The following is a 13,405-nucleotide window of genomic DNA, read 5'->3' as shown; positions in this document are numbered from 1 at the left end:
TTTTTGGCAATATTGGCGTAGTGGAATTGTAGCGTAGACGTTAAGACCTGACGCATTCCTCTTACAAAGAGGCGTATATTTCCACTGATGGTCTGTGCTGCACTTTGAAGACGCCATATTGACTGGCATGTTATCGCAGAATGCTCTTTCAAGTGCCCCAACGTCTGCTGGTATGCTGTTTCAAGGCGCGCTGAAATTCATCACAAACACCTCTCCATTATAACTAAATGTCAGTTAATGACGCATCCGCGATATAACCCTGCAAGAGGTACACTGAAAAGCCAAATAAACTGCCGCAACATGACGTAGCATGGACTCGACTAATGCCTGAATTAGTGCTGGAGGGAATCGGCATCATGAATCCTGCAGGGCTGTCCTTAAATTCGTAGGAGTACGAGGGGGTGGAGATCTCTCCTGAACAGCACGTTGCAAGGCATCCCCGATATGCTCAATAATATTCACGTTTCCGGAGCTTGGTGGCCAGCGGGAACTATTTAAACTCAGAAAAGTGTTCCTGGAGCCACTCTGTAGCAATTCTGGATGTGTGGGGCGTCACATTGCCCGGCTGGAATTGTCCAAGTCCGTCGGAATGTACAATGGCCATGAATGGATGCAGGTGATCAGACAGGATGCTTACGTACGTGTCACCTGTGAAAGTCAGAGGTCCCAATGTCCCATATCACTCCAGCTGCACACGCCCCATACCATTACAGAGCCTCCTCCCCTGCTGACATGAAGGGGCCGTGCATTCATGAGGTTGCCGCCATACCCATTCACGTCCATCTGGTCGATACAATTTGAAACGAGTCTCGTCCGACCAGGCAACATGTTTCCGGTCATCAACAATCGCATGTCGGTATTGACGGGCTCAGGCGAGGCGTGAAACTTTGTGTCGTGTAGTCATCAAGGGCACACACGTGAGCCTTCGGCTCTGAAGGCCCATATCGATGATGTTTCGTTGAATGGTTCGCACGCTGACACTTGTTGATGACACAGCATTGAAATATGAAGCAATTTGCGGAAGAGTTGCACTTCTGTCACACTGTACGATTCTCTTCAGTCCTCGTTGATCACGTTCTTGCAGGATTTTTTTCCTGCTGCAGCGATGTCGGAGATTTGATGTTTTACCGGATTGCTGATATTCACGGTACAGTCGTGAAATGGTCGTTCGGGAAAACCTCCACTTCATCGCTATCCCGGAGATGCTGTGCCCCATCCCTCGTGCACCAACTATAACACCACTTTCAAACTCACTTAAATGTTGGTAATGTGCCATTGTAGTAGCAGTAACCGATTTAATAACTGCTCCAGACACGTGGTGTCTTATACAGGTTTATCCACGAAGATATGCAAATATTTTAATATGTTATTCTACGGGTAAAACTAAAGAGAAAAGTTCACATAAATATAGGCTCGCAAATGTTTAGTTACGGACTTACGGCTAATAAAAAATTTTGCTTGAAATTCAGCAACTTCGCTAATGTGAAGCCAACGCAAAACTGTACGAGCTTAAAGCAAAGCACGATTTCCATTTATTTTGCTGTTATTGGTCTGCTGAATCTAATAAAACATGTCCCACACGTGTATCTGCAGTGGTTTTCCATAAAATTCAGAGAAGCAAAGATTATTGTACAAGTAAATCTGTTTACTTTCCATTAAGGATGTAGAAATTTGTATGTCAACGTTGGCAACCGTTAGTGAGTTGTTTCAGTCGTTTCCTAACCTTGAAACGAGTTAGTTTTCTGTGTTCTTCAATGAAAGAACATAATAACAATAATGTAAGTGAAACCACATAGTAACTCTTGTACTTTGTAGATTATTAGTGAAATAGGGATGTCTTTCAAATTTACGACAGAAGAATACGCCGATATGGTGTTTATTTATGGCAAATGTGATGGTAATGCTACAGCTGCAGTTAACGAATATCGCGTACATTACCCAACGCGGAGGATTCCGAATACACGAACCGTTATTAAAAATATATCACTTTCTCAAACCAACAGCTCAATTCATGGAATCAATACTAGAAATAAGAATAATCTTCACAAGGATTTAAAGTCAGTTAGTCTTGTACAAAGAGGTGTGCATTATTCAGGAACACACATTTTCAATAACTTGTCAGCAGCCGTAAAAAGCTTAACAAACAATGAAATTCAGTTTAAGAGAAGCCTAAAGGATTTATTGGTGGCCAACTCCTTCTACTCCATTGATGAATTTCTCAGTAAAACCAACTGATTTGTGTGTGCGTAACTTCTGCAGAATTTCAGTGCAGCAATGTGTTCATTGTAAATATGTGTGTGTGTGTGTGTGTGTTTGTAAGTACAATGTAACTTCTGCACCATTTCAGTGCAGTAATGTGTTCATTGTAAATAAGTATTATAGTAGTTGTATTGTGTTTATTACCTTATAAATAAATAAAAAAACTTTTTATTTTAAATTCAGTGCATTAGTATTTGCAAAATGACTCTTTCATACAGTGTTCATTAAAAAATGACTTGGAACCTGTGGAATGGTACTTTAGCTTATTTGTTTTAGTTGTAAATATTTGTCATGTATTGTCGTTTTTCTGACATGTTCTACATCCTGGAGGACCTCCTCACTACGGATCAATTGGAATGAAAGTAAATCTAATCTAATCTTAGTGGAGTTGGGTTAGGTTGTTGGGTTGTTTGGGGGAAGAGACCAAACAGCGAGGTCATCGGTCTCATCGGATTAGGGAAGGAAGTGGGCCGTGCCCTTTCAAAGGAACCATCCCAGCATTTGCCTGGAGCGATTTAGGGAAATCACGGAAAACCTAAATCAGGATGGACGGACGCGGGATTGAACCGTCGTCCTCCAGTGTGCTAGCCACTGCGCCACCTCGCTCGGTGTTAGTGGAGTATTTCGAATGTTACGGGAGACAGGTTCCCTACCTAGCGTTCATAAGCAATGCGAGTCTGGGACATGTTTTATTAGGTTCATCAGATCAATAACAACAAAATAAATGGAAATCGTGCTTTACTTTAACCTCGTACAGTTTTGCGATGACTTCATATTAACGAAGTTGCTAAATTTCTGGCAAAATCTTTTATTAGCCGTAACTCCTTAACTAAACATTTTAGACCTATGTTCATATGAACTTTTTTCTTTGGTTTTACTTTTAGAATAACATACTAAAATATCTGCATATCTTCGTGGATCACCCAGTATAGGAGTTGCCGACCGCAGCGCCGTATACTGCCTGTTTACATATGTCTGCATTCGAATACGAATTTCTATACCTGTTTCTTCGGCTCTTCAGTGGGGTATGCTAGCCGACACAATAGACACGCCTTTGTCATAGCGTACTGCATAAAGACATGTATTACAGACAAAGTAGGTTCGCTTTAACGTCCTCCACGTGCTAATTTTTGGCGGATTATCCTTTTTAACGCATTCTGGGACTTTCTTAATAATGTATTGCAAGCATGTTGTGCAATTTTCGGTGTTATTAACATTTCCGTCTTATTAGAAAATGAACATGATATAAATATTTTTCTGTTTATTTCCGAATACGTGGCAATTTCCGAGTGTGTGGTTAAGAAGGAATCTAAGAGGACAGCTTAAATTGCACCGAGTCAAACAAGGAGTATCGTTTGGTATAACGGCAACTTCAGATTTGTCTAAGATAGGGGTAAGATAGATACTGCCTACAGGAAAATTAAAGAGACCTTTGCACAGAAGAGAACCACTTGTATGAATATCAAGAGCTCAGATGGAAACCCAGTTCTAAGTGAAGAAGGGAAAGCAGAAAGGCGGAAGGAGTATATAGAGGGTCTATACAAGGGCGATGTACTTGAGGACAATATTATGGAAATGGAAGAGGATGCAGATGAAGATGAAATGGGAGATACGACACTGCGTGAAGAGTTTGACGGAGCACTGGAGTCGAAACAAGGCCCCAGGAGTAGACAACTACTGACGGCCTTGGGAGAGCCAGTCCTGAAAAAACTCTACCTTCTGGTGAGCAAGATATATGAGACAGGCGAAATACCCTCAGACTTCAATACAATAATTCCAATCCCAAGAAAGCAGGTGTTGACAGATGTGAAAATTACCGAACTATCAGTTTAATAAGTCGCAGCAGCAAAATACTAACACGAATTCTTTACAGACGAATGGAAAAAACTGGTAGAAGCCGACCTCGAGGAAGATCAGTTCGGATTCCGTAGAAATATTGGAACACGTGAGGCAATACTAACCTTACGACTTATCTTAGAAGAAAGATTAAGGAAAGACAAACTTACGTATCTAGCATTTGTAGAGAAAGCTTTTGACAATGTTAACTCGAATACTCTCTTTCAAATTCTAAAGGTGGCAGGGGTACAATACAGGGAGCGAAAGGCATGAAAGGGAAGCAACGGTTGGGAAGGGAGTGAGACAGGGGTGTAGCCTCTCCCCGATGTTATTCAATCTGTATATTGAGCAAGCAGTAAAGGACACAAAAGAAAAATTCGGAGTAGGTATTAAAATCCATGGAGGAGAAATAAGAACTTTGAGGTTCGCCGATGACATTGCAATTCTGTCAGAGACAGCAGAGGACTTGGAAGAGCAGTTGAACGGAATGGACAGAGTCTTGAAAGGAGGATATAAGATGAACATCAACAAAAGCAAAACGAGGATCATGGAATGTAGTCGAATTAAGTCGGGTGATGCTGAGGGAATTAGATTAGGAAATGAAACACTTAAAGTAGTAAAGGAGTTTTGCTATTTGGGGAGCAAAATAACTGATGATGGTTGAAGTAGAGAACATAAAATGTAGACTGGCAATGGCAAGAAAAGCGTTTCTGAGTATTTGTGTGGAGTGTAGCCATGTATGGAAGTGAAACATGGACGATAAATAGTTTGGACAAGAAGGAAATAGAAGCTTTCGAAATGTGGTGCTACAGAAGAATGCTGAAGATTAGATGGGTAGATCACATAACTAATGAGGAGGTATTGAATAGAATTGGGGAGAAGAGGAGTTTGTGGCACAACTTGACAAGAAGAAGGGACAGGTTGGTAGGACATATTCTGAGGCATCAAGGGATCACCAATTTAGCATTGGAGGGCAGCGTAGAGGGTAAAAATCGTAGAGGGAGACCAAGAGATGAAAACACTAAAGAGATACAGAAGGATGGAGGTTGCAGCAGGTACTGGGAGATGAAGAAGCTTGCACAGGATAGGGTAGCATGGAGAGCTGCATCAATCCAGTCTCAGGACTGAAGACCACAACAACAACGTGTAAAGCAAACACTATCAGAAGCAATATATTCCTCCTTTTGAAAGTAGTGCCACAGGTCCCAACGCCTGGTGAGAGGTATTCATCACGTTTTAATTATCACCTTCAAAAATGAGTAATTACTTTCTTGTTTGATTTCAGATTGAAGTTACCGCGGCAGAGTACTGTAGCACGCCACTGGCATAGACAAAAACAATTCGGCGCAGCCCAGTGATAAAATGGAGTAGCGTGCGGTAAGTGGTTTTCTGCACTCGAAGGGGAACAAAGATGCAACAATCGATGCTGTGTTGCTAGATGAGTACAGCAACAATGCATTATCGCACGACACAGTGGTTAGTTGGCGCAGTTGGTTCCAGTGTGGTCAAAACAAGCCTGAATGACGGAGTGTCGGACCATCTCTCTGTGAAGAAATGGAAGCTGCTGCCCGAAGATCGGCGTATCACAATCGAGGAGGTAGTGAAGATCAGTCCCGGATCAGTTTTCAACACTTTGCACGACAGTCTGTACATGGCAAAAGTAATCCACAGGGTTGTCCACAGTAGCAGCTCGCCAAACCGAGGGGCCTTGGAAATGTTGCCGCCGTGTCGGGCCAATGGAGATGATTTCTTTAGCTGCCTATTTACAGTGGACGAGATCCGGGAGTATCACAGTGCTCCCGAGACAAAGAGGTAAAGCGAGTGATCGAAACACGAGGACTCACCACCGCCAGTGAAAAACTCAACGAACATTGGACAAAATGATACTGTGTGCTTTTTTGGGACTTCCATAGTGCGGTGTTAACAGACAATGCTCGTTAAGTGGCAGACCGCCACAGCAGCACACTGCCGAGATCTGCTGACGAGGACAGTGGAGACTGTCAAGGTGAGTGGTCGAGGGAAGCTGTCCCAGGGCTGTTTCTGCTCCACGACAGTAGCCCGTCTCATTCTGCGAAACACACAGCCACACGGGCTGCTTCTTTGCATTGTTGGTTGGTCGGTTGATTCGTGGGGCGGGGGAGGGGGGGGGGAAACAGGCAAACAGCGAGGGCGAGGTCATCGGTCCCACCGGATTAGGGGAGGAAGTCGGCCGTGCTCTTTCAAAAGAATCGTCCCGGCGTCTGCCTCAAGCGAATTAGGGAAATCACGGTAAACCTAAGTCAGGATGGCTGGACGCTGATTTGAACGGTCGTATTCCTGAATGCGAGTCCAGCGTGCTAACCACTGCGCCACCTCGCTAGGTTTGTGCCGTCAAATTGTGTCGTATCTTAGGGACTCTCCTGTCATTGTACACACTGACTTCATTCTCTTTCCTCAAATGAAGAAACCGTGGCAGGCTTATCCAGAATCATGATGAGATAATTTTCGATGTGCAACGTCTTCTGAACAGTCAGAATGCAGACTTCTACAACCAATGCCTCTGATAGCTCATCCATCAAATGTGTGTGAAATCTTACGGGACTTAACTGCTAAGGTCATCAGTCCCTAAGCTTACACACTACTTAACCTAAATTATCCTAAGGACAGTCCATGACTGTGTGGTGTAACAGATGACAAGTGGTCTGTTGCATGCGCCATCTATCGCCGCTGGCCTAGCACAAATTCTAATTAAATGATAAAATTGAGTTGCGGATTAGGATTTGTTAGTTATATCCATAAATACTGGGGAAGTATTTGGTTTTTATATGTGCAGATAATTCAAACACCGAGCCAGCAACCGGCGCGGACATTCGTTGACGCGGCAACACAGTGCGGCTGATGGCGTCGCCCCACGGAGGTCCAGAGTCGCGGCGGCGGGATACTCCGACAAGGTTGTTGGACCTCGGAGAAAAAAAAAAAAAAAAAACGAAGAATGTATAATGAGGGACTTTGTGTATAACGGCGAAAGTAGGAAGAAGCAATTCAACGGCCGGTAACGCAGTAGGCGGTACCTCACGAGCCGACTGTACACAGGTATCAGAAGTAAATCGCTGCAACTGTTGTAAAAAAGGAGTTCTGAATAAGAGTTACTACGAGAAGCAGCCAGACAGCGTCAGTTACTGGCGAATGATCGCCATAGGCGACATTTTCTTCATCACCTGCGCCGTTCCCTCTTTCACTCGACGAATTTAGTCAACCTTAAGACAGAGCCGAACTACGCAAATAATAAACAGCGCAACTGCAGCGCCTTAGGTCGCTCGGCTAATCCCATGCCGCATCTCATCCATCATTGGGAGGAAAGCGTCCTATTAGAGACTGAATACGTAGATCTGGACAAGTTGAAGTAGTGTGTGGTCTACAGGGACTGTGTTTGCTGGATGTGTATGTATGTACGTATCTACACTCTAAGAAAAAAAAACCGACGTACCACGAAGGAATTATCCGAATGAGAACGAAATCGGTAGATCAGATGTGCATGAACAGAAAAACAAAAGATTAGAATTTTAGAAAAATTGAATGATTTATTTAAGACAAAGAGCTTCACAAAGTGAACAGGTTAGTACCACATTGATCCACCTCTGACCCACATGCAAGCAGTTATTCGGCTTGGTATTGATTGATAGACTTGTCGAATGTCCTATCCAACTGGTTCATTAGATTGTCAAAATCCCAAGATGGTTGGAGAGCCTTGCTCATAAAACTAAACATTCTCCATTGGTGAGGGTCCGGCGATCTTGCTGGCCAAGTTATGATTTGCCAATCACGAAGATAAGCAGTAGAATCTGTCGCCGTGTGTGGGTGGGCGTTATCTTGCTGAAATGTAAGCCCAGGATGGGTTGTCATGAAGAATAACAGAACGGTGCGTGGAATATCGTCGGTATGTCGACATACTGAAGTACTGTAAGGATACTGCACATGACAACGACACGTGTCCTGCTGAGAAAAGACTTGGCATCCCACTCCACAACTTCTGGTTGTGGAGCTGTATGGCAGGCCACTGTCACATTGCTATCCCACAAATGTGCAGGGCGTCTCCAGAGATAATACGCTGACCATCGGAAATCATTTCGAAGCGGGACAGATCACTGAAGACAATTCTGCTCCAGTCGATGTGATTCCAGCCAGAAGACCTGTCTGGAGATGACCCAGACAGTGCTGTGATGCCAGTCTTTCAGCCACCACATGGCCCGACAGCCAGTGGTGATGGTCTGGAGTGGCACTTCATTTCTTAGCAGGACCCGTTTGATTGTCAGCTGCGGCACCCTCGTAGAACGGCGGTACGTCGACGTCATTCTACGCTCCACGTTTTTGTTCTTTGTGGGAAGCCATCCTCGGCTTACGTTCCAGCGAGGTAACGCCCACCCACAGAAGGCGACGATTCTTACTGCATGTCTTCGTGCTTGCCAAACCCTACCAGCAGGGTCCGCAATTGAGAACGTTTGAAGCATTATGTACAATTGCTTGAATAAGAGTAAGACATGGACTTTATTTATGAAGCTCTTTCTCTTGAATAAATCATCAAATTTATCTGAAGTTATAATGATTCGTTCATCTCTACATGTACATCTACCGATTTCCGTCCAATTCGGATAATTACTTCGTAATGCGTCGTTTTTATTTGTCTTAGAGGAAAGAACTTACAGGCCCTCAACTCCACGTTTATCAGCGATCTGTCTTAGAGTCTATGTATGTGTTGGACTGAGAATACTAAATGGTTCAAATGGCTCTGAGCACTATGGGACATAACTTCTAAGGTCATCAGTCCCCTAGAACTTAGAACTACTTAAACCTAACTAACCTAAGGACATCACACACATCCATGCCCGAAGCAGGATTCGAACCTGCGACCGTAGCAGTCGCGCGGTTCCAGACTGTAACGCCTAGAACCGCTCGGCCACCCTGGCCTGCAACTGAGAATACTACCAGATTTTTCGGTCACAGCTTGTTTTCTTTCGAAGTTACAATTAAAAGTTTGTAATTTTTCCTCGTAACGTACTTGTTGGTATTCCCTGAGGAGTCTTGGCTCATCAAGTCAAGCAGTTATGTAACTTTTTAAAAAGTTGAAGGATAATAGTTGACTTGTACCCCGAAAATGACACAGAATGCACTTACTAAAATATCAGTGGTTGTTGAAGACGTCACCCACACACGTTTCAGTAAGCTATAGGAACATACTGTACCATATTGAGTTGCAGGGGAAGTTTTATTTACACTACTGGCCATTAAAATTCTTACACCACGAAGATGACGTGCTACAGACGCGAAATTTTACCGACAGGCAGTACATGCTGTAATATCCAAATGATTATCTTTTCAGGGCATTCACACAAGGTTGCCGCCGGTGGCGACAGCTACAACGTGCTGACACGAGGAAAGTTTTCAACCCATTTCTCATACACAAACAGTAGTTGACCGGCGTTGCCTGGTGAAACGTTGTTGTGATGCATCGTGTAACGACGAGAAATGCATACTATCACGTTTCCCACTTTGATAAAGGTCGGATTGTAGCCTGTCGCGACTGCGGTTTATCGTATCGCGATATTGCTGCTCGCGTTGGTCGAGATCCAATGACTGTTAGCAAAATACGGAATCGGTGGGTTCAGGAGGGTAATACGGAACACCGTGCTGGATCCCAACGGCCTCGTATCACTAGCAGTCGAGATGACAGGCATCTTACCGGCATGACTGTAACGGATCGTACAGCCACGTCTCTATCCCTAAGTCAACAGATGGGGACGTTTGCAAGGCAACAACCATCTGCACGAACAGTTAGACGAAGTTTGCAGCAGCATGGACTCGGAGGCCATGGCTGCGGTTACCCTTGACGCTGCATCACAGACAGGAGCGCCTGCGATGGTGTACTCAACGACGAACCCGTGTGCACGAATGGCAAAACGACATTTTTTCGGATGAATCCAGGTTCTGTTTACAGCATCATGATGGTCGCATCCGTGTTTGGCGACATCGCGGTGAACGCACATTGGAAGCGTGTATTCGTCATCCCCATACTGGCGTATCACCCGGCCTGATGGTATGGGGGTGCCATTGGTTACACGTCTCGGTCACCTCTCGTTCGCATTGACGGCACTTTGAACAGTTGACGTGACATTTCAGATGTGTTACGACCCGTGGCTCTACCCTTCATTCGATCCCTGCGAAACCCTACACTGCAGCAGGATAATGCACGACCGCATGTTGCAGGTCCTGTACTGGCCTTTCTGGATACAGAAAATGTTCGGGTGTTGCCCTGGCCAGCACATTCTCCAGATCTCTCAGCAATTGGAAACGTCTGGTCAATGGTGGCCGAGAAACTGACTCGTCACAATACGACAGTCACTACTGTTGATGAGCTGTGGTATCGTGTTGAAGCTGCATGGGCAGCTGTACCTGTACACGCCATCCAAGCTCTGTTTGACTCAATGCCCAGGCGTATCAAGGCCGTTATTACGGCCAGAGGTGGTTGTTCTGGGTACTGATTTCTCAGGATCTATGCACCCAAATTGCGTGAAAATGTAATCACATGTCAGTTCTAGTAAAATATATTAGTCCAATGAATACCCGCTTATCATCTGCATTTCTTCTTGGTGTAGCAATTTTAATGGCCAGTAGAGTATTTATTGAAGATTAGTTTTGGACGGCTTGTTCAGTATCAAATCATTCTCAAGTAGGAAATACGGTGGACGTTATGATGCATTGCAACGAACAAACAACCAGACACCGTCCAGACAGACCTCGAAGGCCCAACGTCACCGACCGGCCGCCACGTCACCCTCAGCTCTCACCCGATCCGCATACGGAGGTGCACGTAGTCAGCACAATGCTCTCCCGGCCGTTGTCAGTTTTCGTGACCGGTACTGCTACTCTCAGTCGAGCAGCCCATCTACTGGCCTTACAGGGGATGGTCGCACTCCACTTTTCAACGGCACTCAGCAGACCCACACACTGACCCATCCAAGTGCTAGCCAAGCCCGACAGTGCTTAACTTTGGTGATCTGACGGGAAGTGGTGTTACCACTGCAGCGAGCCTACTGGGACACACCGATGGCGGCTTAACAAAGTTTGACGGGGAAACATAACTATAAGTATTTAGGAGGGCGAGTCAAATGAAAACCTTAAATATTTTTTAAAATATTATTTATTGTGCAGAAGTGGCACAAAGCTGTATCACTTTTCAACATAATCTCCACCACGTTCAATGCAAGTCCTCCAGGGCTTACAAAGTGCATAAATTCCTTTAGAAAAAAATTCTTTTGGTAGTCCGCGCAATCACTCGTGCACCGCGTGGCGTACCTCTTTCCTCCCACTGCGTCTTTGAGTGGTCCAAACATATGGAAATCACTTGGGCAAGGTCTGGTGAGTATGGTGGACGAGGTAGACACTCAAAATCCAGGTCTGTGATTGTTGCAACTGTTGTACGGGCAGTGTGGGGCCTTGCATTGTCATGTTGCAAAAGGACACCTGCTGACAACAGTTCACGTCGCTTTGATTTGATTGCAGGCCGCAGATAATTTTTTAGGAGATCTGTGTATGAAGCACTGGTGACAGTGGTCCCTCTAGGCATGTAGTGCTCCAAAAGGGCGCCTTTTTCGTCCCAAAAGAGAGTCAGCATAACTTTCCCTGCTGATGGTTCTGTTCGAAACTCCTTTGGTTTTGGTGATGAGGAATGGCGCCATTCCTTGCTCGCTCTCTTCGTTTACGGTTGGTGGCAGTGAACCCAGATTTCGTCCCCAGTAACGATTCTCGCAAGGAAGCCATCACTTTCTCGTTCAAAGCACCGAAGAAGTTCTTCACAAGTATCAACACGTCATTCTCTCATTTCAGGAGTCAGCTGCCGTGGCACCCATCTTGCAGACACTTTGTGAAACTGGAGCACATCATGCGCAATGTGGTCTGCTCACCCATGACTAATCTGTAAACATGCTGCAATGCCATTCAGTGTCACTCGGCGGTTCTCCTTCACTTTGGCTTCAACTGCTGCAATGTTCTGTGGAGTCACAACTCGTTGTGCCTGACCTGGGCGAGGAGCATCTTCCACTGAAGTCACACCATTTGCGAACTTCCTACTCCATTCGTAGACTTGCTGCTGTGACAAACATACATCACCGCACTGAACATTCATTCGTCGATGAATTTCAATAGGTTTCACACCTTCACTACGCAATAACCGAATAACAGAACGCTGTTCTTCCCTGGTGCATGTCGCAACTGGGGCGGCCATCTTTATACTGATTCTGCGGCGGAATGTGTGCATCTGCACTATGCAGCCACCTACAGGCCATTCTGCATGCTTTTTGTAGCACGCTTACCAACTTACAGTATGTTGTTGTTGTTGTGGTCTTCAGTCCTGAGACTGGTTTGATGCAGCTCTCCATGCCACTATATTCTGTGTAAGCTTCTTCGTCTCCCAGTACTTACTGCAACCTACATCCTTCTCAATCCGCTTAGTGTATTAATCTCTTAGTCTCCCTCTGCGATTTTTACCCTCCACGCTGCCCTCCAATCCTAAATTTGTGATCCCATCATGCCTCAGAACATGTCCTACCAGCTGGTCACTTCTTCTTGTCAAGTTGGGCCACAAACTCCTCTTCTCCCCAATTCTGTTCAATACCTTCTCATTAGTTACGTGATCTACCCATCTAATCTTCAGAATTCTTCTATAGCACCACATTTCGAAAGCTTCTATTCGCTTCTTGTCCAAACTACACTCCTGGAAATTGAAATAAGAACACCGTGAATTCATTGTCCCAGGAAGGGGAAACTTTATTGACACATTCCTGGGGTCAGATACATCACATGATCACACTGACAGAACCACAGGCACATAGACACAGGCAACAGAGCATGCACAATGTCGGCACTAGTACAGTGTATATCCACCTTTCGCAGCAATGCAGGCTGCTATTCTCCCATGGAGACGATCGTAGAGATGCTGGATGTAGTCCTGTGGAACGGCTTGCCATGCCATTTCCACCTGGCGCCTCAGTTGGACCAACGTTCGTGCTGGACGTGCAGACCGCGTGAGACGACGCTTCATCCCGTCCCAAACATGCTCAATGGGGGACAGATCCGGAGATCTTGCTGGCCAGGGTAGTTGACTTACACCTTCTAGAGCACGTTGGGTGGCACGGGATACATGCGGACGTGCATTGTCCTGTTGGAACAGCAAGTTCCCTTGCCGGTCTAGGAATGGTAGAACGATGGGTTCGATGACGGTTTGGATGTACCGTGCACTATTCAGTGTCCCCTCGACGATCACCAGTGGTGTACGGCC

Source organism: Schistocerca cancellata, chromosome 10, assembly GCF_023864275.1.
Source record: "Schistocerca cancellata isolate TAMUIC-IGC-003103 chromosome 10, iqSchCanc2.1, whole genome shotgun sequence".
Classification (NCBI taxonomy): domain Eukaryota; kingdom Metazoa; phylum Arthropoda; class Insecta; order Orthoptera; family Acrididae; genus Schistocerca; species Schistocerca cancellata.
This window is presented reverse-complemented; position numbering follows the sequence as displayed.